This window comes from Chiloscyllium plagiosum, unplaced genomic scaffold (genome assembly GCF_037043375.1).
Source record: "Chiloscyllium plagiosum isolate Xiang-an unplaced genomic scaffold, Cpla_swu_hap1 HiC_scaffold_35, whole genome shotgun sequence".
In the NCBI taxonomy this organism is placed as follows: Eukaryota; Metazoa; Chordata; class Chondrichthyes; order Orectolobiformes; family Hemiscylliidae; genus Chiloscyllium; species Chiloscyllium plagiosum.
The window spans coordinates 23,882,997-23,906,613 of NW_028270173.1; the positions used below are offsets into that span (position 1 = coordinate 23,882,997).

At 43.7% G+C, this 23,617-nt stretch overlaps 1 protein-coding gene and 1 long non-coding RNA gene across 22 annotated transcripts in view; one reads left to right on the forward strand and one right to left on the reverse strand.

The window, feature by feature from the left end:
- Nucleotides 1-23,617, forward strand: part of LOC122541389 (ras/Rap GTPase-activating protein SynGAP-like) — a 1,066,559-nt gene that overhangs the window by 766,828 nt on the left and 276,114 nt on the right. The window lies entirely within an intron of this gene.
- The window catches only part of LOC148140466 (uncharacterized), a 53,562-nt gene that overhangs the window by 18,221 nt on the left and 11,724 nt on the right, over nt 1-23,617 (reverse strand). The window contains exon 2 of the long non-coding RNA XR_015753054.1: nt 7,115-7,143. This is a non-coding gene — a long non-coding RNA (uncharacterized LOC148140466). The remainder of the gene's footprint in view (nt 1-7,114; nt 7,144-23,617) is intronic.

The following is a 23,617-nucleotide window of genomic DNA, read 5'->3' on the forward strand; positions in this document are numbered from 1 at the left end:
AGGGTGAGAGGGGAAAGATATAAAAGAGACTGAAGGGGCAACTTTTTCACGCAGAGGGTGGCACATGTATGGATTGAGCTGGCAGAAGACATGGTGGAGGCTGGTACAATTGCAACATTTAAAAGGCATTTGGATGGGTATATGAATAGGAAGGGTTTGGAGGGATATGGGCCGGGTGCTGGCAGGTGGGACTACATTGGGTTGGGATACCTGGTCAGCATGGACGGGTTGGACCGAAGGGTCTGTTTCCATGCTGTATATCTCTATGAATCTAATTAAATAGAAATAATGAAAAATCTGCGAGGGTTCAAAATTGCTAAAACAAGAATGCCAAGATTTCAACTCAACAAAATTTCAAATCTACACAGGAAGAGCTTGAACTCTTTCTTTACTGAAATCTGGAAATCAAAAAGCAGCGAAACCAGTAATGACCAAAAAACTGTCAGATGGCCAGGAAACAAAATTTTTTAGTTCATTCAAATGAGGTGGGTGCCACTGGCCAAGTCAGCATTTACTGCCCTTTACAAACTGCTGTTGAGATAGTGGTGATGAACAGCCTTCTTGAAGCACTGCATTCCAAGTCTTTTGGACGAGGAAGGGGAAGCTTACATCCACAGTGTTACTAGGAAGGGAGTTCCACAGTTTTGACCCAGCCACAGCAAAATTGTTCCAAGTCAGGGTTATGCTATCTGCTGCTCTAAATGGCAGAGGTCCCAGGTTTGGAAAGGGTTGTCTAAGATGCCTTGATGAGTTGCTGCAGTACATCTTGTATTTGGTACACACTTTTGCATAGGTGGAGGGGGGTGAATGTTTGTGGACATCTCAGATGGTGTCGAGTTCTTAAGTCTTCTTGAGCTGTGCTCATCCAGGCTAGTGAAGAGTATTCCATTACATTCCTGCCTGGCACCTAGTAGGTAATAGACAGGTTTTGGAGAGTTGAGAGGTCAGATAATTCCTGCAGAATTCCCAGTCTCTGACCAGTTCTTATAACCACAGTGTTTGTATGAATGGTCTAGGTCAATTGCTGGTCAGTGGTAATTAGCAGGATGTTGATAGTGAGGGATTCAGTGAAGGTAATGTCCAATGTTTTTGGTATTTTTCAGTCCAAGCATGAACCTTGCTACATATGTATCTGAACTGCTTTAGTACCTGAGGAGTTCTGAATTGTTCTGAATATTAGTTGCTGATGATTGCCCATCACCATTTCTGATCTCCACAAGTATTGGCTAGATTGGTTCACTGCCAGAAGGCAGAGAATAGGAACAAAGGGGTCATTTTTAAAATGGCAGCCAGTGACTAGTGGAGTATCGCAGGGGTTGGTTTTGGGACCACAACTGCTCACGTTATACATTAACTATTTGGATGAAGGAACTGAGGACATTGTTGCTAAGTTTGCAGATAGCAAAACGATAGGTGAAGGGACAGGTAGTGTTGAGGAGAGGAGAAGGCTGCAGAAGGACTTGGACTGACTAGGTGAGTGGGCAAAGAAATGGTAGATGCAATACAATGTGGGAAAGTGTGAGTCTATGCATTTTGGTAGGAAGAACAGAGGTGTAGACTATTTTATAAACGGGGAAAGGCTTCAGAAATCTAAAGCTCAAAGGGACTTAGGAGTCCCAGTTCAGAATTCTTTGAAGATTAACATACATGGTTGTATAGTAGAAAGGCAAATGCAATTTTAGCATTCATTTCAAGAGGGCTAGAATACAAGAACATGGTTTTACTGCTGAGACTGTGAGGCTCTAGTCAGACCACATTTGGAATATTGTGAGTAGTTTTGGGCCCCGTATTTAAGAAAGGATGCGCTGGCCTTGAAGGGAGTCCAGAGGAAGTTTACAAGAATGATCCCAGAGATGAAGGCCTTGTCACATGAAGAGCGATTGGGGACCATGGCGAACTCTTAACCTGAGATTATGCCCTCTGGTGCTAGTCACTCTAATGTGGGGAACCAGCCTCTCAGCACCTATCTTATCAAGTCCCCTAAGAATCTTACATGTTTTAATAATGTTAAAAATGTAATTGTATTTTTCAAGAAACTACAATTTCTTGAAGGGTTTGTTATGGTGAAGGGGTTGTTATGGTGAAGGGGTTGTTATGGTGAAGAGGTTGTTATGGTGAAGAGGGTGTTATGGTGAAGGGGGTGTTATGGTGAAGGGGTGTTATAATAAAGGGGGTGCTATGGGGAAGGGGATGTTATGGTGAAGGGGAGCTCTCCAAGGAGATACAGGCAGCACATGGATTGCAGTGGTTCAAAAAGATAGCTCCCCATCACCTTTCAGGGGAAACTAGGGAGAGGCAATAAATGTTGATCTAGCCGGCAATGTTCACACCCTGGAAATGAATAAAAACAATCCCACAATGGAATAAACCGCCAGGGGAAAGGTCATAGTGTAATGACTTGAAAACATCAAGCCCCAACTTTGGATGGTTTCTATTGTTATGTTTTACATTATCATCCAAAACGCACCAGTCATTGACTTCTGCTGTTGCTTCTTGGACAAAGAAGATATACCTGGGCACTATTCCAAATTGTTGTGTAGATACCTGTGCAGTAGCTATGCTGGAACAACTTCACCAGGGGCACAGCTAATTCTGGAACTTACGTTTACAATATTATTGTTGGATTGTTGCCAGGGTCCATACCCTTTGCAGTATCCAATGCCTTCAGCAATATATTAAATGTAATGAATTGAATTGGCAGATCTTAATAATTAATTCTGGAGACCTCAGAAGGAGGCTAAGATGAGTACAAATGCTAAAATCTTGTCTTTTGCAGTAATGTGTGAGACTCCAGTACTGTTGACAACAAGGATATTTGTGGAGTCTTCTCCTATTATTTGTTTAATTGACCTCACCACTCTCAACTAGATGTGCAAGACTGCAGAGTGTAGATCTTATCGTAAGCACTATCTACTGCATGCTGTTTTTTGTGTTATAACTTCACACCATATTTTTATATATGCTTGTTATTTCTCCTGACATACTGTCCTGAAATCTTCTTGAGCCAGGGTTGGTGTCTGATCTACTGTGGATATGTCACACTATGAAAGTAGAAATTGTGATTGAATGCAGTTCTGTTGCTACTGCTGATGGCCAAAGTAACTTATGGATGTCACTTTTTTGTTGGTCAATCTGTTCAAAATCTGATTATAAATCTGTTTTCTTTAGGAAGGCAAACCTGCTGTCTTTACTCAATCTGCTCTATAACTAATTCAATATTCAACTTGATACTGAAAGCAAGTATGGGAGAAACTGCTTCAGTGCATGGTTCAAGATGGCAATCCAGTATCACCTTCTGCAAATCCACTAGAGTTTTTCGAGGATGAAATTGGCATAGTTGATAAGGGGATATCAGTGGATGTGGTTTACTTGAAATTGCAGAAGATTTTCAAAAAGGTCCAACGTAACAGATTAACATGTAAAAATAAAGTGCATGGGATTGCTGATAGTGTACTGATATGGATGGAGAATTCATTGTCAGAGAGGAATTAAAGAGTTGGAATAAATGGGTCTTTTTCTGAGCGGTAGACAGTGACTGATGGGGTACTACAGGGATCAGTGCTTGGACCTCAGCTGTTCATACCATATATAAGTTTAGATGAAGATATGAAATTTGATATGTTTAAATTTGCAGACAACATAAAACTGCTTGGAAGGTTGAACTGTGAGGCGGATGCAGTGGTGCTTTAATGATTTGGACAAATTGAGTGAGTGAGCAAATGCGTTCCAGATGAAGTATAATGTGGCTGTCCACTTTGGTACCAAAAACAGGATGGCAGAGTTTTATCTGAATGGAAAGTGATTGGGAAAGGGGGAGGTGCAATGTCCATGCAACCAGTTGCTGAAACTAAGCATGCAGGTGCAGCACAGGATGTTGGCCTTCATTGCTAGAGATTCAAATACAGGAGCAGGAAAGTCTTGCTGCAATTTTAGTGGGTTTTGGCAAGATCACACCTAGAGCTTTGGACTCCTTACCTGAAGAAATATGTTCTAGATATGGAAGGAGTGCAACAATGGTGTACTAGACTGATTCATGGGATAGAGTCTAGATTAGAGTGGTGCTGGAAAAGCACAGCAAGTCAGGCAGAATCCGAGGAGCAGGAAAATCGACATTTTGGGCAAAAGCCCTTCATCAGGATTCATGGGATAGCTGGGCTGACATATGAATAGAGACTGGATTAAGTGAATTTGCAGAAGGTGATAAACTGGATTCACTGAGTTTAAAGGAATGAAGGATATCTCACAGAAACCTATAAATTCTAACAGGCCTAGAAAGGGTGAATGCTGGAAGTATATTCTTATTGAGTGGAGAGTTCAGAAAACCTGGGGAGGAAGTCTAAGGATACAGGGTAGGCCACTTATGACTGTGATGAGACATTTCTTCATCCAGAAAATGGTGAGCATGTGGAATTTTCTGTCCCAGCAAGTGGCTGAGGGCAAAAACATTGAATGTTTCAAGAAAGCGTCAGATAGAGTTCTTAGGGCGAAAGGGACCAAAGGTTACAGGGAGAAAGAGAGAATAAGAAACTGAGTTGGAAACCAGGCACAATCATATTGAATGATGGAGCAGACTCAAAAGGCTGGACATCCAATCTTTCTCCTATTTTTACGTTTTAATGTTTCTCAGGGTAACTAGGGACAATAGATACCACCACTTACAAGTTCTCCTTCAAGCCACACACCATCTTGACTTAGAATCATATCACTATTTCTTTACTGTTGTGAGGTTAAAATCGTGGAATTTGCTTTTCTAACAGAATTGAGCGAACCTGCATGATATGGATTGCAATGGTTCAAGAAGGCATCTCACCATGAATTTCTCAAGTGCTAGATGGGCAGCAAATGCTGGCCGAACCAGTGCCATCCAGAACCTTTGCAAGAATAAATGAAACAAAACCCTATGCCCTGAATTTTCAGGCTCCCTGAGAAGGTGCTGCTCCCCTCCTGATGACACGTGCTCCTGTTTTACAGTTTATATTCCCTTGTGAGAGTCCCTGCTGTTAAAGTTTTCTTCAATCGCCACCACTTCATGCAAGTGGCACACTCTCACCTCTGAATCACAAGAGTAGGCATCAGGAGATTATTGGAATATCTGGAGATGTTAGAGCTAATCCTGGTGTCAGCTTTTCCATCCTTGTCTCCTTAGAACCATTGGACAGTACACAGAAACTCAAACGTCCTGTAAATTCCCACCCAACTTGTGGGTTGCCACAGCTAGTGATCATGCCATTTATGATGAGCTCTGAAAATTCAGGGATCAGAATTGGTTCACCCTCTGTCCTCTGTTGCAGTCATCAAAGAAATAATTTTAAATTCTTTATAGCTGGGAATGGTGAGGTGCAGCAAATGTTAGCTCAAGAGTCATGAAAGGTGATGGACATTTAAACAACTCTATGGAGGAGGCAACTCCACAACTATCCCAATCCTCAAGGATAAAAGAGCCAAACACACCTGTATAAAAGGTAAGGCTGAAACATTCACAGTAATCTTTAGCCAGAAGTCGGATAATCCAGATCGGCCTTCTCCAGCCGTCCCCAGCATCACTGATACAAGTCTTCAGCCAATTCAATTCACTCCATATGATATCAAAAAATGGACACTGGATACTGCAAAGTCTATGGGTCCTGACAACATTCCAATAATCATACTGAAGGCTTGTGCACCAGAACTTCCTTGCTTCCCTAATCAAGCTCTTCCAATACAGTTACAAAATTGGCATCTACCTGAAAATGTGGAAAATCACCCATGTATATCCTGTACACAGAAACCAGGATAATCAAGCCCCATCAGCCTACTCTTGAACATCAGTAAAGTGATAGAAGTTGTCATTAACAGTGCTAGGAGGAAGTGAGGACTTCAATGCTGGAAATCAGAGTTGAAAAGTGTGGCGCTGGAAAAGCACAATAGATCAGGCAACATAGAAGGAACAGGAGAATCAGGCATAAGCTCTTCATCAGGAATGTGGGGGAGGTAAGGGGGCTGAGAGATAAATAGGAGGGTCGGGGTGGAGCTGGGAGGAGAATAGCTGTGAAGACAGTAGGTAGATGGAGGTGGGGGTGATGGTGATGGTGATATGTCGGAAGGGAGACTCCAGTGGATTGGTGGAAAGAAAGATGAACAGGTAGGACAGTTCAAGAGGGCAGTACTGAGTTGGAGGGTTGGATCTGGGATGCGGTGGGGGAAGGGGAGATGAGGAAACTGGTGAAATTGACATTGATGCCATGTGGTTGGAGGGGTCATCAACAGTGCTATCAAGCAGCACCTGCTCAATAATAATCTGCTCAGTAATACCCAGCTTGGGTTCCGCCAGAGCCACTCAGCTCCTGGCCTCATTACAGTCCAGGTTCAAACATGAACAAAAAAGCTGAATTCAAGCAGGTGAGCTAAGTGACAGCCCTTGACATCAACGCCACGTTTAGCCAAAAATGGCATCAAAGAGCCCTTGCAAAAATGGAACCAATGGGTATCAGGGGCAAACTCTCTGCCGGTTGGAGTCATACCACACACAGAGGAAGATGATTGTAGTTGTTGAAGGTAGGTTATCTCAGCTTAGGACATGTCTGCACGAATATTCCAGGTGAAAAATGTGTTGCTGGAAAAGCGCAGCAGGTCAGGCAGCATCAAAGGAACAGGAGAATCAATGTTTCAGGCATATGCGACCTGCTGCATTTTTCAGCTCTGATCTCCAGCATCTGCAGTCCTCACTTTCTCCACGAATATCCCAGGCCCAGCCATCAATGGCCTTCCCTCTATCATAAAGTCAGAAGTAGAAATGTTCGCTAATGATTGCACAACATTTATCATCATTCATTACTCATCACGTACTGAAACAGTCTGTGTTCAAATGCAAAAAAAATCTGGACAATATCCAAGCTTGGGCTGGCAAATGCCAAGTAACATTTGTGCCACATAAATACTAGGCAATGACCATTTCCAATAAGAAACAATTTGAACACCACCCAATGACCTTCAATAGTGTTACCCTCACTGAATTCCCCCACTATCAAATATCCTGGGGGTTATCATTGACCAGAAATTCAACTGACCTTGCCACATAAACACAGTAGCTCCAAGAGCAGGCCAGAGGCTAGGAATACTGTGGAAAGTAACTCACCTCCTGAGTTCCCAAAGCTTGTCCACCATCTGTAAGACACAAGTCAGGAATGTGATGAAATAATCCCCACTTGCCTGGATGAGTGCAGCTCTAACAACATTTGAAGCTTGACATCATCCGGGACAAAGCAACCCGCTTGATCGGCACCAAATCCACAAGCATTCACTCACTCCACTACCAATGTTCCAGAGCAGCAGTATGTACTATCTAAAAGATAAACAGCAGAAATTCATTGAAGATCCTTAGACGGCACCTTCCACACCCATAACCATTTCCTTCTAGAAGGACAAGGTCAGCAGATACATGGGAACACCACCACCTGCATTGCCCTTCAAGCCACATACCATCCTGACTTGGAAATATTACACCATTCCTTCATTGTCACTGGATGAAAGTCTTGGAATTCTGTCCCTCAGGCACATGAACTGCAGTGGTTCAAGAATGCAGCTCACTACCACCTACTCAGGAGCAACTAGGGACAGCAATAAATGTTGGCCAGCTAGCGATGCCCATGTTCCACAAATGAATAAACGTAAAGTCAGGATGGTGAGTTGTTACTTGTCAGCCCAAGCTTGGATATTGCCCCGATCTAGTTGCATTTCAACATTGACTGCTTCAGTATATAAGGACTTGTAAGTGGTGATGAATATTGTGCAATCATCAGTGAACTTCCCCATCTCTAATCTTATGATGGGGGAAGATCATTAATGAAGCATCTGAAGATAGTCAGGCCTGGTTCACACTCCTGAAGAACTCATGCAAAGATGTTATAGAGCTGAGATGACTGACCTCCAACAAGCACAACCACCTTCTGATGTGGCAAGTATGACTCCAATTAATGTGTCCCCTAATACCCATTGATTCCACTTTTGCTAGGTCTCCTTGATGCTACAGTCAGCATAATATAGCCTTGATATCTTCAAGAGCTATTACTCTCACTTCACCTTTGGAATTCAGCTCAATGAAGCAGGGGAATTGGACAGGAAATTCTGGAACATTCTTATTCCTTGAGTGAATCTGTTAATAACTACATGACTCACATTCTATGCATTATTAGTGGTCATTGGGTTGGGTGACGGTCCTATAGTCTGTGCTTCCATTCTCACCACTTTGATTTTCATCAAGCCAAGACAAGTTATTGAGCAACATTTTTCAATGGCAGTTTCTCAAGAGATCCGCAAAGCTCCCTGTACACTGTCCATCAAACATTCTCATGATGAATGCAGCACAAATTAGATACAAAGTAATGCTCTGCCTACACTCTCCCATCAAACACTCCAGCATGAGTTAGATATAGAGTAAATCTTCCTCTACACTGTCCAATCAAACACTCCCAGACCAGGTACAGTACTGGTTCGATACGGAAAAAGGCTCCATCTAAACTATCCATCCAAGGCTCCATCCTTCCTGAAGAAGGGCTAATGCCCGAAACGTCGATTCTCCTGTTCCCTAGATGCTGCCTGACCTGCTGCGCTTTTCCAGCAACACATTTCCATCTCCATCTAAACTACCCCATCAAACACTTCCAGGCTAAGAGAACTAAGTTGAAACTAACAGAATTTGTGCAGTGTTGCACCAACAGACTAAGAAGGCTGTTGTGACATCGCTTCTAGATACAAATTTGCATTGTGAACTGGAGTGTATAGTATTGTAGTTTAGATCAGAGTGGTGCTGGAAAAGCACAGCAGGTCAAGCAGCATCTGAGGAGCAGGAAAATCAACGTTTCGGGCATCAGGAATACAGGCAGGGAGCTTCCAGGGTGAGAGTTAAATGGGGGGGGTGCTCAGGAGAAGGTAGCATAGAGTACAATAGGTGAATGGGGGTGGGGATGGAGGTGATAGGTCAGAGAGGAGGGTGAGGGAAGGTAGCACCCTCCTCTCTGACCTATCACCTCCATCCCCACCCCCATTCACTCTTTGCTACCTTCTCCCCAGCCCCACCCCACCCCCATTTATCTCTCCACCCTGGAGCCTCCCTGCCTCTATTTCTGATGAAGGGCTTTTGCCCGAAACATCAATTTTCCTGTTCCTCGGATGCTGCCTGACCTGCTGTGCTTTTCCAGCACCACTCTGATCTAAACTCTGGTTTCCAGCATCTACAGTCCTCACATTTGCCAGCAATAATATTGTATACCATCTTGTATTAGATAGCAGTGGGCTGAAGATATATATAGATGTGGATATATATTTCCTGAAGGAATTGAGTTTATCACTTGTTGGTCCAGTTTGATGCAGCGATGTTGGTTTTTTTCAGAAGACTGATCATATATAGTTGTTCCCTCATGATCTCTCAGAGGCATTAGATTCCCACTGTAATCTTTTCTTTCAGAGCATTCTAGCACTTTCAGTGCTGGCTCATCGTCTGCATTTGTCAGTTGACAAGCAGCTACTCACTAACTGAAGAGACAGGGAAGGGATTGGCTCCTAACCTTTCATGCTATGTTCCTATGGAAACGCCAGCAAGAGTCACTGTTGTGTTTTGCTAACATTGCCCTTTTAAAATTCTGTAAAATCTGCCACATTGTGAAGCGGCAGTTGAGGAGCGAGTTGCTGTGCCTGTGCCTGCAAATATATAAGGAAATATCTGCTATTTATGGACAGGGTTTTTGTATTTATTTGCATTGATGCATGCATTTGGCTGTGATAGACAGCAAAAGAGTGTAGTCATAGCTTCAAGACAGAACAAAATCAAATTTTTAAAAATTGACACATTTCAAATAGAAAAATCCGGAATGTTCTGGCAGTTTTCTATTCATTCGGGTACATGGACATCAGCAGCTAGGCCAACATTCATTGCCCATCCTAATACCTAAAAGGCAGTTAACCCCTCTACAGTGGGACTGGAATCACATGTAGAATGGCAGATTCTATCCCCAGTAATATTAGCCTGGGGTTTGGAATTAACTCACCTCCTGACTCCTCAAAGCCTGTTCACCATCTACAAGGCACAAGTCAGGAGTGTCATGGAACATTCCCCACTTGCCTGGATGATTGCAACCCCAACAACACTCAAGAAGCTTGACACCATCCAGGACAAAGCAACCTGCTTGAGTGGCAATACATCCACAAACATCCATTCCCTCCAGCACTGATACTCAATGGCAGCAGTCTGTAGTATCTCAAACATGCACTGCAGAAATTTACTAAAGATCTTCAGATAGCGCCTTCCAAACCCAGGACCATTTGTATCTAGAAGGACAAGGGCAGCAGATAATTGGGAACACCACCACCTTTAAGTTCCCCTCCAGTCGCTCACCATCCTGACTTGGAAATATATTGCATTCCTTCATGGTTGCTGACTGAAAATGCCTTCCCTCATGGCATTGTGGGACAACTCACAGCAGGTGGGCTGCTTGCAGCAGTTGGAGAAGGCAGCTCATGACCAACTTCTCAAAGGCAACCAGGGATAGGCAATAAATGCTGGCCAGCCAGTGATGCCCGCATCCCACAAAATGAATAAATAACAAAAACTAGCCCAATGACATTACCACTATAACTCTCCTATGCCTTTGGCAGTAAGGTTGTGTCACTCACACAAACACCAGAAATGATGAAGAAACTCAGCAGTATGTTTTCAGGTTTCCAGCAGCCACAGTATTTTGCCTTTATTAATGTGTATCATTCTCTACACAGTTTGTTGAAGGAGGTTAGGAGTGGGTGTAGAAGAGAAACGCTCTGGTCCACTTCTTCCTGTTTTGTTCTCCTTAGCACCCATTTGATTTAATCCTATTAGGAAACAACCTTCAATTGCTCCTCATCAAGAAGTAAGAATTGGCTGGCCAAAAGAAGACAGCGAGTGGTAGTAGATGGAAAGTATTCTGCCTGGAGGTTGCTGACCAGTGGTGTCCTGTAGGGATCTGTTCTTGGGCCTCTGCTCTTCATAGTTTTTATAAATTACTTGGATGAAGAAGTGGAAGGGTGGTTTAGTAAGTTTCTCGATGGCACAAAGGTCGGTGGTGTTGTAGATAGTGTCGAGGGCGGTTGCAGGCTACAACATGACATTGACAGGATGCAGAGCTAGTCTGAGAAGTGGCAGGTGGAGTTCAACCTGAATAAATGCCAAGTGATTTATTTTGGAAGGTTAAAGACAGGATTCTTGGCAGTGTGGAGGAACAGCGGGATCTTGAGGTCCATGTACATAGATCCCTCAAACTTGCCTCCCAAGCTGATAGAGTTGTTAAGAAGGTATATGGTGTATTGGCTTTCAGTAACAGGTGGATTGAGTTTAAGAGCCATAAGAATTTGCTGTAGCTCTATGAAACCCTGGTTAGACCACAAATGGAGTATTGTGTCCAGTTCTGGTTGCTTCATTATAGGAAGGATGTAGATGCGTTAGAGAATGTGCAAAGGACATACACCAGGATGCTGCCTGGATTGGATGGCTTGTCTTATGAAGAGAGGTTGAGTGAGCTAGGGTTTTTCACACTGATGAGAAGAAGAAAGAGAGGTGACTTGATAGAGGTGTACAAGGTAATGAAGGGCATAAATGGAGTAGATAGCCAATACGTTTCCCCAGGGCAGAAATGGTTGTTGTGAAGAGTCATAATTTTAAGGTGATTGGAGGAAGGTATAGGGGAGATGTCAGAGGCAGGTTCTTTACGCAGAGAGCAGTGGGTGCATGGAATACACTGCCAGCGGTTGTGGTGGAGTCAGAGACATTACGAACATTTAAGTGACTGCTGGAAGGCAGTAAATTGAGGGGTGTGTGGGTTAGGTTGATCTTAGATTAAGATAAATGCTTGGTACAACATCATGGGCTGAAGGGCCTGTACTGTGCTGTACGTTAAGTCAGTCAAATATAAGATGGAGGGAGGGTTTATTCACTGGAAGCTGATGTCCAAACATAGGAACTGGTCCTTTACATCATGATGGTCAGAACATCATGACTAAACACTTGAATGTTATAATAGAGAGAAAACACAAAGGGGTGTAATTGGAATGAGAGAGTGATGCAGCAGAGGAGCACTCAATGCATGAAAGTGGCATGAAAAAACAGACAGATAACCAGGTTTGACCTACAGAGAATGAAACCTGAAAGCAACACCACCCCAAGATTCTATGGACTACTTAAAATGCACAAACCAGACATCCCATTCAGACCCATAGTATCACTACCAGGGACACCATCTCACAAACTGGCTAAAGAACTACAGCAGAAACTGAAACACCTGATCAGTGGATCCAGACACTCTATACAGTCAACACAGGAATTCTTGGACATCATCAGAAATATACATATAGACAAGGAAGAAACTATGGTCTCATTCGATGTAACGGCACTGTTCACCTCTATCAACAAAAGCTGAAAATGTGTTGCTGGAAAAGCGCAGCAGGTCAGGCAGCATCCAGGGAACAGGAGAATCGACGTATCGGGCATAAGCCCTTCTTCAGGAATGCCCGAAACGTCGATTCTCCTGTTTCCTGGATGCTGCCTGACCTGCTGCGCTTTTCCAGCAACACATTTTCAGCTCTGATCTCCAGCATCTGCAGACGTCACTTTCTCCTCTATCAACAAAACCCTAGCCAGAGAAACAATAGCCAACCTGCTAGACATACAGGACAGACAACAAGATGGGGAACCTCTCAACAAAGACGGCATACTCAAACTACTGGACCTGTGCCTCACAACACACTTCACATTCAACAACCAAATATATGAACAAATCAACGGCACGCCCATGGGCTCACCCATCTCTGGACTCATAGCAGAAGCTGTAATGCAAAGATTAGAACAAACAGTCTTAGCGCAAATTCAACCCAAACGGTGGGTCAGATATGTAGATGACACCTTTGTAATCATTAAAAACACAGAAATAGAGAACACACACTGGATCATCAATGCCACACTCACAGGAATCCGATTCACTAGAGAGGAAGAAAAGGACAACCAACTCCCATTCCTAGACGTGATGGTACAGAGAACACCGAACGGAGAATTCACCACAAAGGTATACAGGAAAGCCACACACACAGACCAAGTCCTGAACTACGAAAGCAACCACCCCAACACTCACAAAAGAAGTTGCATCAAGACACTGTTCAAAAGGGCCACAACACACTGCAGCACACCAGAACTGCAAAAAGAGGAAGAAGAACACCTCTACAATGTATTCACCAAAAACGGATACCCCCGCAATTTCATCAACAGATGCCTAAGGGAAAGACAACAGAATGAGGACATGCCACAGCCCAAAGGACTAGCCACATTACCATACATCAAGAACATTTCTGAACTGACAGCCAGACTACTACGACCACTAGGACTCATAACAGCACACAAACCAACAGCCACTCTCAGACAACAACTCATCAGGACAAAGAACCCAATACCCAGCATGAGCAAAACCAACGTAGTATACAAAATCCTATGCAAGAACTGCACAAAACATTACATAGGACAAACAGGAAGACAGCTAACGATCCGTATCCATGAACACCAACTAGCCATGAAACGACACGACTAGCTATCCTTAGTAGCCACACACGCGGATGACAACATGAGTTTGACTGGGACAACACTACTATTATAGGACAAGCCAAACAGAGAACAGCCTGGGAATTCCTAGAGGCATGGCACTCATCCACAGATTCTATTACCAAACACATCATCCTGGATCCAATATACCGGCTAATGCAATGGAAGCTGGAACTGACAACCGGAAGCGGCAGAGACAAACCACAAGAAATGCCGGAGGAAACATCACAGAAGCGCTTCACAGGAGCACTAAGGATGTCACCTAGACAGGGGACAAAACATCTGCAACACAAATTCCCAGCTCGGCGAACAGAACCACAACAGTGGCTATGTTTTTCATCCCACTCCTTGCAGTTTACCTACAAATGTTTTCTCTTCAGGTATTTGCCCAATTCTTTTTGAATATTTCTGTTGAATTGCTGTGTAAGTCTTCACCTTCTGGTCTTTTCTCCAATGACATTAATTTAGTGACCACTTGTTCCCTCTACAGGAAATAGTTCTTCCTTAAAGATATTTTACCTTTAAGGTTTTGAGCATCTCTACCAAACCTCATAGCTGGAACCATTCCAGGAATCTGCTGTGCACCCTCTCAAGGCCTTACTTCTTTTTATGAAATGAAGACCAGATTGGACACTCTTCCAACTTGTCTTTCTTCTCAGGATGTGGTAAGGCTGCCATTTGTTGCCTACTGCTAGTTGCCCACAGAATGTGATGGTGAACCACTTTCTTGAATCAATGCAGTCCATTTGGTGTCAATACAGCTGTACTGCTGTTAAGAAGGGACTTTGAGGATTTCAATTCAATGATAGTGAGGGAGCAGCAATACAGTTCAAAGTCAGGATGTGTGAGATTGTAGCTTGGAGATTGCAGCTGGAGGTGCTCCCATGCATCCTTTCAGATGGTAGAAGTCACACGTTTGGAAGGTGAAGTTGAAGAAGACCTGGTAGGTTACTGTGATGCATCTACAATGAAGATGTCACATCCTGCTTCCACTTTGTCAATGGTGAAGTGAGTGAATGTTTCAAGTGGAGGATGGAGTTCTTTGGCCTAGATGTTGCATAGCTGTTTCTGTGTTGTTTGGCCTTCATCACTGGCAAATGGAATGCATTCCATCAGACTCCTGAATTGTACATAGTGGTTAGGCCTTGGGGAGTCAGGAAGTGAGTAACTCACTGCAGACTTCAGAGCCTTTGACCTGTTTTTTGTAGCCACAGCATTTATGTGGCTCAGCTGGTTCAATGGTCAGCCCCAAGATAATGATGTTGGTGGATTCAGCAATGGTAATGCCACTGGTTAGATTCTCTCCAGTTGGAGATGGTCATTCTGTGGCACATATGTGGTGATGATATTTGCCATTTGTCAGCCCAAGCACAAATGTGGCCCAGGTGTTGTTGCATAAGGACTGCCTTAGCATCTGAGAAGTCACAAATGGTACAAAACATTGTGCAATCAAGTTAGCATCTCCACCTCTGACCCTGTGATGGGAAAATACCATTAATGAAGCAGCTGAAGGTATTTTGATCTAGAATGCTGCACTGTGGAGTAGCTGCAGTAATTCCTGGAATTAAAATGTTTGACCTCCAGCAACCACAGCAATTTTTCATTTGTGTTAGGTAAGACACAAACCAATTAGGAATTTTTCCCTGGTTTCCATTTTGCTGGAGCTCCTTGATGTCAAAGGCAGTCATTTATGAATCATTGCGAAGTTTAGATTTTTTTTGTCCACATTTGGACCAAAATCTTAACGGCTCAGGACTTGAGTGGTCCTAACAGAACCAGACTATGGGGAACTGAGCAGATTATTGCTGTATAAGTGCCAGTTGATGGGACTGTTGACGATAACTTCTGTCACTCTGCCAATGACTAGGTTAGTGGGGCAGTAATTAGGTTAGGTTCCTCCTGTCTTTTGTGGACAGGATAAACCTGGACAATTTTCCAGCACGTGGGGTATATGCCTATATTCTAGCTGTACTGAAACAGTTGTCTTTAGTGTGGATTTTCTGAGTATAAGTCTTCAGCACTCTTGCCAGATATTGTCAGGACTCACAGCCTTTCCAGTATCCAATTCCTTCAACTGTCTCTTGGTAACATATGGTGTGAATCAAATTGGCACTGGTAATTTTGATTCTGGGGCCAGAGAATGGGGGACAAATGAACTTTCCACTTTGGCAGTTCTGTCTGAACCTCAATAAAAATGCACTGATGTGCTGGTTTCACCCATTATTCAGGATGGAGGTATTTATGGAACCACTTCCTCCAGTTTAGTTGTCCAGTCGACCACTTGGATGTGGCTAGACTGCAAAACTGTTGGCTGTGGAATTATTTAGCTTTGTTCACCAATTGCTGATTCTGCTGTGACATGTAAGTAGACGTTTCTGTGGCCGGCAGTGAGAAATCAGAATGGTGTGTTGCGTCCCTGGTGCCAACATAAAGGATATCTCTGAGAGGATGCAAAATGTTCTCAAAGGGGAGAGGAACCAGCAGGAGGTTGTTGTACACATTGGAACTAACAACACAGGAAGGGAAAGCAATGAGATTCTGAAGGGAGAATATAGAAAGTTAGGCAGGAATTTAAAAAGGAGGTCCTCGAAGGTAGTAATATCTGGATTACTCTCAGTGTTATGAACTAGTAAGGGTAGGAATAGGAGGATGGAGCAGATGAATGTGTGGCTGAGGAGCTGGTGCAGGGAAGAAAGGTTCACATTTTTGGATCATTAGAACCTCTTCTGTTGGAGAAGTGACCTGTATAAAAGGATATGTTGTTCTGGGTGCCCTACTGTAGAAAGGATACTATTAAACTGGAAAGAATATTAAAAACATTTATTAGGATGCTACCGGGACTGAAAGGTTTGAAATATAAAGAGAGGCTGGATCGGCTAATACTGTTTTCCCTGGAGTGTAGATGACTGAGGGGGACCTTTATAAAAGTTTATAAAGTCATGAGGGGCATGGATAGGGTAAATGGACAAGGTCTTTTTCCTGCGATGGGGATGTCCAAAATAAGAGGGCATACGTTTAGGGTAAGGGAGGAAGATTTGAAAGGGACCGAAGGGGCAACCTTTTCACACAGAACGGTGGTGCGTGTGTGGAATGAGTTGCCAGAGGAAGTGCTGGAGGCTGGTACAATTACAACATTTAAAAGGCATCTGGATGGATACATGAATAGGAAGAGTTTAGAGGGATATAGGCTAAATGCTGGAAAATGGGACGAGATTAGGTCGGCATGGACGAGTTGGATGAAGGGTCTGTTTTCATTCTGTACATCTCTATGACTTCAGTCCAGTATTGTAATTTCTCCAAATGTTGTTATTTCATCAGGTGGTAAGTATATCATTTTTAAGTATATTTTATGTTGCTCCTGGCATATCCTACTGCATTCTTCATTGAACCAAAGTAGATTTCTTGGCTTGATGTGATGGTAGAGTGAAGCCAACGTTGAGGTGTAAGGTTACAGACAATGCCGAACAAAATTCAGCTACTGATGGCTTACAGCACCTCACTGTTGCTGGATCAGTTCTTATGTCACCAGACCAGTTCTGATATCTCATTCAGCAGTGTGGTGAAGGGTATACTGACGATGAAGACAACTCATGAACATATAAGTTAAGAGCAGGAGTGGTCCATTTGTCCTCTTAAGCCTGCTCTGCCATTTATAAGGTCATGGCTGATCTGGCATCAATTCCACTTTCCTACTTCCCAACTGTATGTTTAATTTCCTTGTCAGTCAAGAATCTATCTAACTCTGCCTTACAAATACATAGTGACCCTGCTTCTTCTGCTCTATAATGAAGAGAGCTCTATCAATTCAATACCATCTGGGGGAAAAAAAAATTCTCTTCGAAATTTCAACAGATACAAGTCCAGCCAATCCTCATAACCCCACATCCTTGTCCTCATGTGCAATTATAGCCTTTCTTAAATAAGGAGTGCAAAACTGCATACTGTGTCTGAGATGCAATCTCATCAACGTCCTGTATAACATTAGCAAAACATCGCTTTACTGCTCTCCTTGCAAAAATGATTATATTTCATTTGCTTTCTGAATCATTTGAAACGGCATAACCTTTTTTGATTCATGTATCAGGACACCCAGCTGCAGAGTTCTCTGTTTAAATAATATGCTGCATTTCTACCTATCTTGCCAAAGTAAAAGTTCACATTTTCCCAGATTATGCTCTCATCTGCCAAATTTTTGCTTGCTCATTTAACTTAAATGTATCCTTTTGTAATAAAAACTGAAATTGCTGGAAAAGTTCAGCAGGTCTGGCAGCATCTGTGCAGAGAAATCAGAGTTATGCTTCAGATCTGCTGACCCTTCCTCAGTTCTGAGAAATCAGAGTTAACAGGGTCATCGGATCTGAAGCGGTAACTCCAATTAATTTTCACAGATGCTGCCAGACCCACTGAGCTTTTGCAACAATTTGTTTTTGTTTTTTCTGATTTTCAGCATCAACAGGTCTTTCAGTTTATATATTATTTTGTAGATTTCTTGTATACTCCTTTTTAGATTCCTGTTCACAACTTACTTTTCTCCCTTTATACCATCAACAGATTTTTTTTTTCTTCACAAAGATTATGGGGTTGTAACTCCTTATAACAGGTAGACCAATGAGGATAAGGTTTTGTAGTTTTGCTTTCCCCTCTTGTTGCTTCTGATGCCTTCTGCCACAGGCCCATTCTGACAGATACATACTTCAGCATCATTTAATCATGAAGTACAACACCCAGAGTATAACATAACTGGTGTTTTATAAAATAGTTTCCTTGCTTTTGTAATTCCTGCTTAATGTATGAAACCAGATATCATTAAGTCTTTTTAAAATCCTTTGCAAATGTTCATGCTAACTTCAGACACTTGCGTGCATGATTCTTTGGATATCTATGTCTCTTCACACCTTTAACAGAAAGCATTTTGAAATTTAGTTTATAATTGCCCGCCCTCTTTCCTCCTACCAAAATGAATCATTTCACACTTATCTTCATTAAATTTCATCTTTCACATGTCTACACATTTTACCATTCTGTCCATGTCCTTATGAGGTCTGTATCATGCTCTTTACTGTTACATTTCTGTGATTCATGACATGTTCAGACTTTAAAATTATATCCTGTGTATCCTGGCCATTAATGTAAATCAAAGAACAGTGACCCAATAGTAATTTCTGGGGATGTCATTGTTTTCTTCCATCCAGTCTGAAAAAAATGAGCATTCAACACTACTCTCTGTATTCTGTCCTTTAGTCTCTATTTTATATTCATACCAGCACTGTCCTCACAGCCTTTAATTTTGCTAACCAGGGTTACGTGGATGGCTCTACCTAAGAGCTGGTGGGCTGAACATTCCCTTTCTGTGCAGTGTTATTTAACAATTCTGAAAAAGTACAGATGCAGAGTTGTAAAGGATAGACTCAAGATCGAGACCAGCAAAGCTTATTTTACACTAAAGGTAGTCAACAGTTTGGTCAGGACAGATATTAGTCCTTTATACAGCAGCAAGATGCTGTAAAAGAATGGGGTTGGACTGGAAATCTAGAAATATTAGATTAGATTACATTACAGTGTGGAAACAGGCCCTTCGGCCCAACAAGTCCACACCGACCCGCCGAAGCGCAACCCACCCATACCTCTACATTTACCCCTTACCTAACACTACGGGCAATTTAGCATGGCCAATTCACCTGATCTGCACATCTTTGGCCTGTGGGAGGAAACCGGAGCACCCGGAGGAAACCCAAGCAGACACAGGGAGAACGTGCAAACTCCACACAGTCAGTCGCCTGAGGCAGGAATTGAAACCAGATCTCTGGCGCTGTGAGGCAGCAGTGCTAACCACTGTGCCACCGTGCCACCCAAAGGATTAAAGAGCTGGGGCGTCCTCAAATTAAGCCATCTTGTGATTGTTTGAATGGCTGCTGTAAACCGTATTGTACTAATAGATTTGCAATGCCACAGCCCATTACTGCCTACAGTACAAAAGAAATATATCTCTTCTGGCTTTTTCCAAGCGAAACAAGTTTGGAAGAGACTCCACAAATGGAAGTAATTTTATTTTTTTATGAGCTTGTTGTGTTTTCTTGCTTTTGGCTGGTTTCCCATCTACTCAGCCGGAATTCACTGCCCCACCCCCACACATTCATGGTTTACATGCAGTTTTCTGCTCTCAGGCACATGTCCAGTACCTACATTGTCTACCTACAGGAACATTCTTGAAAACATATGTATGTCTTGACTTGTAACATTCCATTTGGTCTGCCAACAACATCAACTAATATTTGAATATTACCTTTAGATATAGAATCACAGGAACATTATCAGACAAAAGTTGACACCAAGCTGGGCAAGTCGGCATTAGGGAGGAATGACCTAAGGTTGAGAGTAAAGAGCATCTTGAAATATAGGCACAGTTTACACTTGCAGGAAGTGCACCCATCTCCAGCTCCTCCAAGACCGTGTTAGGGAACTGGAGCTAGAGTTCGATGAACTTAGGATCATTCGGGAGGCAGAGGGGGGTCATAGATCGGAGCTTTAGGGAAGTAGTAACTCCAAAGATTACAGACAGATGGGTGACAGTGAGGGGGACTGGGAGGAAGCAGCCAGTGCAGGGACCCCCTGCGACCGTTCCCCTCAAGAACAAGTATACCGTTTTGGATACTTGTGGGCGGGGGGGGGACTTACCAGGGGTAAGCAATGGGGTTCAGGCCTCTGGCACGGAGCCTGTCCCCGTTGCTCAGAAGGGAAGGGTGGAGACGAGCAGAGCAATAGTTATTGGGGACTCAATAGTTCAGGGCACAGATAGGCAGTTTTGTGGGGGCGAGAGAGACTCACGTTTGGTATGTTGCCTCCCAGGTGCAAGGGTACGTGACGTCTCTGATCGTGTTTTCCGGGTCCTTAAGGGGGAGGGGGAGCAGCCCGAAGTCGTGGTCCACATTGGCACCAACGACATAGGTAGGAGAAGGGCTGAGGATGTTAGGCAGGTTTTCAGGGAACTAGGTTGGAAGCTCAGAGTTAGAACAAACAGAGTCTCTGGATTGTTACCCATGCCACGTGATAGAGAGTCGAGGAATAGGGAGAGAGAACAGGGATGGTGCAGGAGGGAGGGATTCCGGTATCTGGATAACTGGGGTTCTTTCTGGGGAAGGTGGGACCTCTATAAACAGGATGGTCTACACCTGAACCTGAGGGGCACCAGTATCCTTGGGGGGAGGTTTGCTAGTGCTCTTGGTGGTGGGGGAGGGTTTAAACTAACTCTGCAGGGGCATGGGAACCTAGACTGTAGCTTTAGGGTGCAGGACCTGGAGTGTAGGGAGGTTAGGAACATGGCATCAATCTCAAAGGAGGGTACCTGTAAACAGGAAAGTAGCTTGAAGTGTGTATACTTCAATGCAAGAAGTATACGAAATAAGGTAGGTGAACTTGCAGCGTGGGTTGGTACCTGGGATTTCGATGTTGTGGCTATTACGGAGACATGGGTAGAACAGGGACAGGATAGGCTGTTGCAGGTTCCATGGTTTAAATGTTTTAGTAGGGTCAGAGGTGGGGGTAAAAGAGGGGGAGATGTGGCATTGCTTGTCAAAGATAGTATTACAGCGGTGGAAAGGACGTTGGATGAAGACTCGCCATCTGAGGTAGTTTGGGCTGAGGTTAGGAATAGGAAAGGTGAGGTCACCCTGTTAGGAGTTTTCTACAGGCCTCCTAACAGTCCTAGAGACGTAGAAGAAAGGATTGCGAGGATGATTCAGGAGAAGTGTGAAAGTAATAGGGTGGTTGTTATGGGTGACTTTAACTTTCCAGATATTGACTGGTAAAGCTATAGCTCGAGTTCGTTAGATGGGTCGGTGTTTGTCAATGTGTGCAGGAGGGGTTCCTGACACAACATGTAGACAGGCCAACAAGAGGTGAGGCCATACTGGATTTTGTTCTGGGTAATGAACCAGGCCAGGTGTTAGAATTGGAGGTAGGTGAGCACTTTGGGGACAGTGACCACAATTCGGTGACTTTTACTCTAGTGATGGAGAGGGATAAGTGTGCACTACAGGGCAAGAGTTATAGCTGGTAAATTATGATGTGGTGAGGCACGACTTAGGATGCGTGGCTTGGAAAAGTAGGCTTCAAGGCAAGGGGGCAAATGATATGTGGAGCTTGTTCAAGGAGCAACTATTGAGTGTCCTTGATAAGTATGTACCTGTCAGGCAGGGAGGAAAGGGTCGTGTGAGGGAGCCGTGGTTTAATAAGGAATTGGAATCCCTTGTTAAATGGAAGAGGGCGGCCTATGTAAAGATGAGGCGTGAAGGTTCAATTGGGGCGATTGAGAGTTATAAGGTAGCCAGGAAGGATCTGAAGAGAGAGCTAAGAGCAGCAAGGAGGGGACATGAAAAGTCCTTAGTTGGTAGGATTAGGGAAAACCCAAAGGATTTCTATAGGTATGTCAGGAATAAAAGAATGACTAGGGTAGGAATAGGTCCAGTCAAGGATAGTAGTGGGAAGTTGCATGTGGAGGCTGAAGAGATTGGGGAGACACTGAATGAATACTTCTCGTCAGTATTCACTCAGGAACAGGACCTTGTTGCCGGTGTGAATACTGAGTCACAATTAATTAGAATGGACGGCTTTGAGGTATGTAGGGAAGAGGTGTTGGAAATTCTGGAAAGGGTGAAAATAGATAAGTCCCCTGGGCCTGATGGCATTTATCCTAGGGTTTTCTGGGAAGCAAGGGAGGAGATTGCAGAGCCATTGGCCTTGATTTTTATGTCCTCGTTGTCTACAGGAATAGTGCCAGAAGACTGGAGGATAGCAAATGTGGTGGTTCCCTTGTTCAAGAAGGGGAGTAGGGATTACCCTAGTAACTATAGGCCGGTGAGTCTCACTTCTGTTGTGGGCAAAGTCTTAGAGAGAATTGTAAGGGATAGGATTTATGAACAAAGTTTGTGCGAAGATTTGTAGCTCGGGTGCTCGTTGTTGTGGTTCTGTTCGCCGAGCTGGAAGTTTTTGTTGCAAACGTTTCGTCCCCTGGTTAGGCGACATCATCAGTGCTTGGGAGCCTCCTGCGAAGTGCTTCTTTGATGTTTCCTCCGGTGTTTATAGTGGTCTGTCCCTGCCGCTTCCGGTTGTCAGTTTCAGCTGTCCGCTGTAGTGGTTGGTATATTGGGTCCAGGTCGATGTGTTTGTTGATGGAGTTTGTGGATGAATGCCATGCCTCTAGGAGGCATGGCATTCATCCACAAACTCCATCAACAAACAGGGCAGGGACAGACCACTATAAACACCGGAGGAAACATCAAAGAAGCGCTTCGCAGGAGGCTCCCAAGCACTGATGACGTCGCCTAGCCAGGGGACGAAACGTTTGCAACAAAAACTTCCAGCTCGGCGAACAGAACCACAACAGGATTTATGAACATCTGGATAGGAATAATGTGATCAAGGATAGTCAGCATGGTTTTGTGAAGGGCAGGTCGTGCCTCACAAACCTTATTGAATTCTTTGAGAAGGTGACTAAGGAGGTGGACGAGGGTAAAGCGGTAGATGTGGTGTATATGGATTTTAGTAAGGCGTTTGATAAGGTTCCCCATGGTAGGCTACTGCAAAAAATACGCAGGTATGGCATTGAGGGTGAGTTGGAGGTTTGGATTAGGAATTGGCTGGCTGGAAGAAGACAGAGGGTAGTAGTTGATGGTAAAGGTTCATCTTGGAGTGCAGTTCCTAGCGGTGTTCCGCAAGGATCTGTTTTGGGACCATTGCTGTTTGTCATTTTTATAAATAACCTGGAGGAGGGGCTAGAAGGTTGGGTGAGCAAGTTTGCGGATGATATGACAGTGAGGAAGGATATGTCAGGTTACAGCGGGATATAGATAAGCTGCAGAGCTGGGCAGAAAGGTGGCAAATGGAGTTCAATGTGGGTAAGTGTGAGGTGATTCACTTTGGTATGAGTAACAAAAAGATGGGGTACTGGGCTAATGGTCGGATACTTGGTAGTGTGGATGAGCAGAGGGATCTTGGTGTCCATGTACACAGATCTCTGAAAGTTGCCACCCA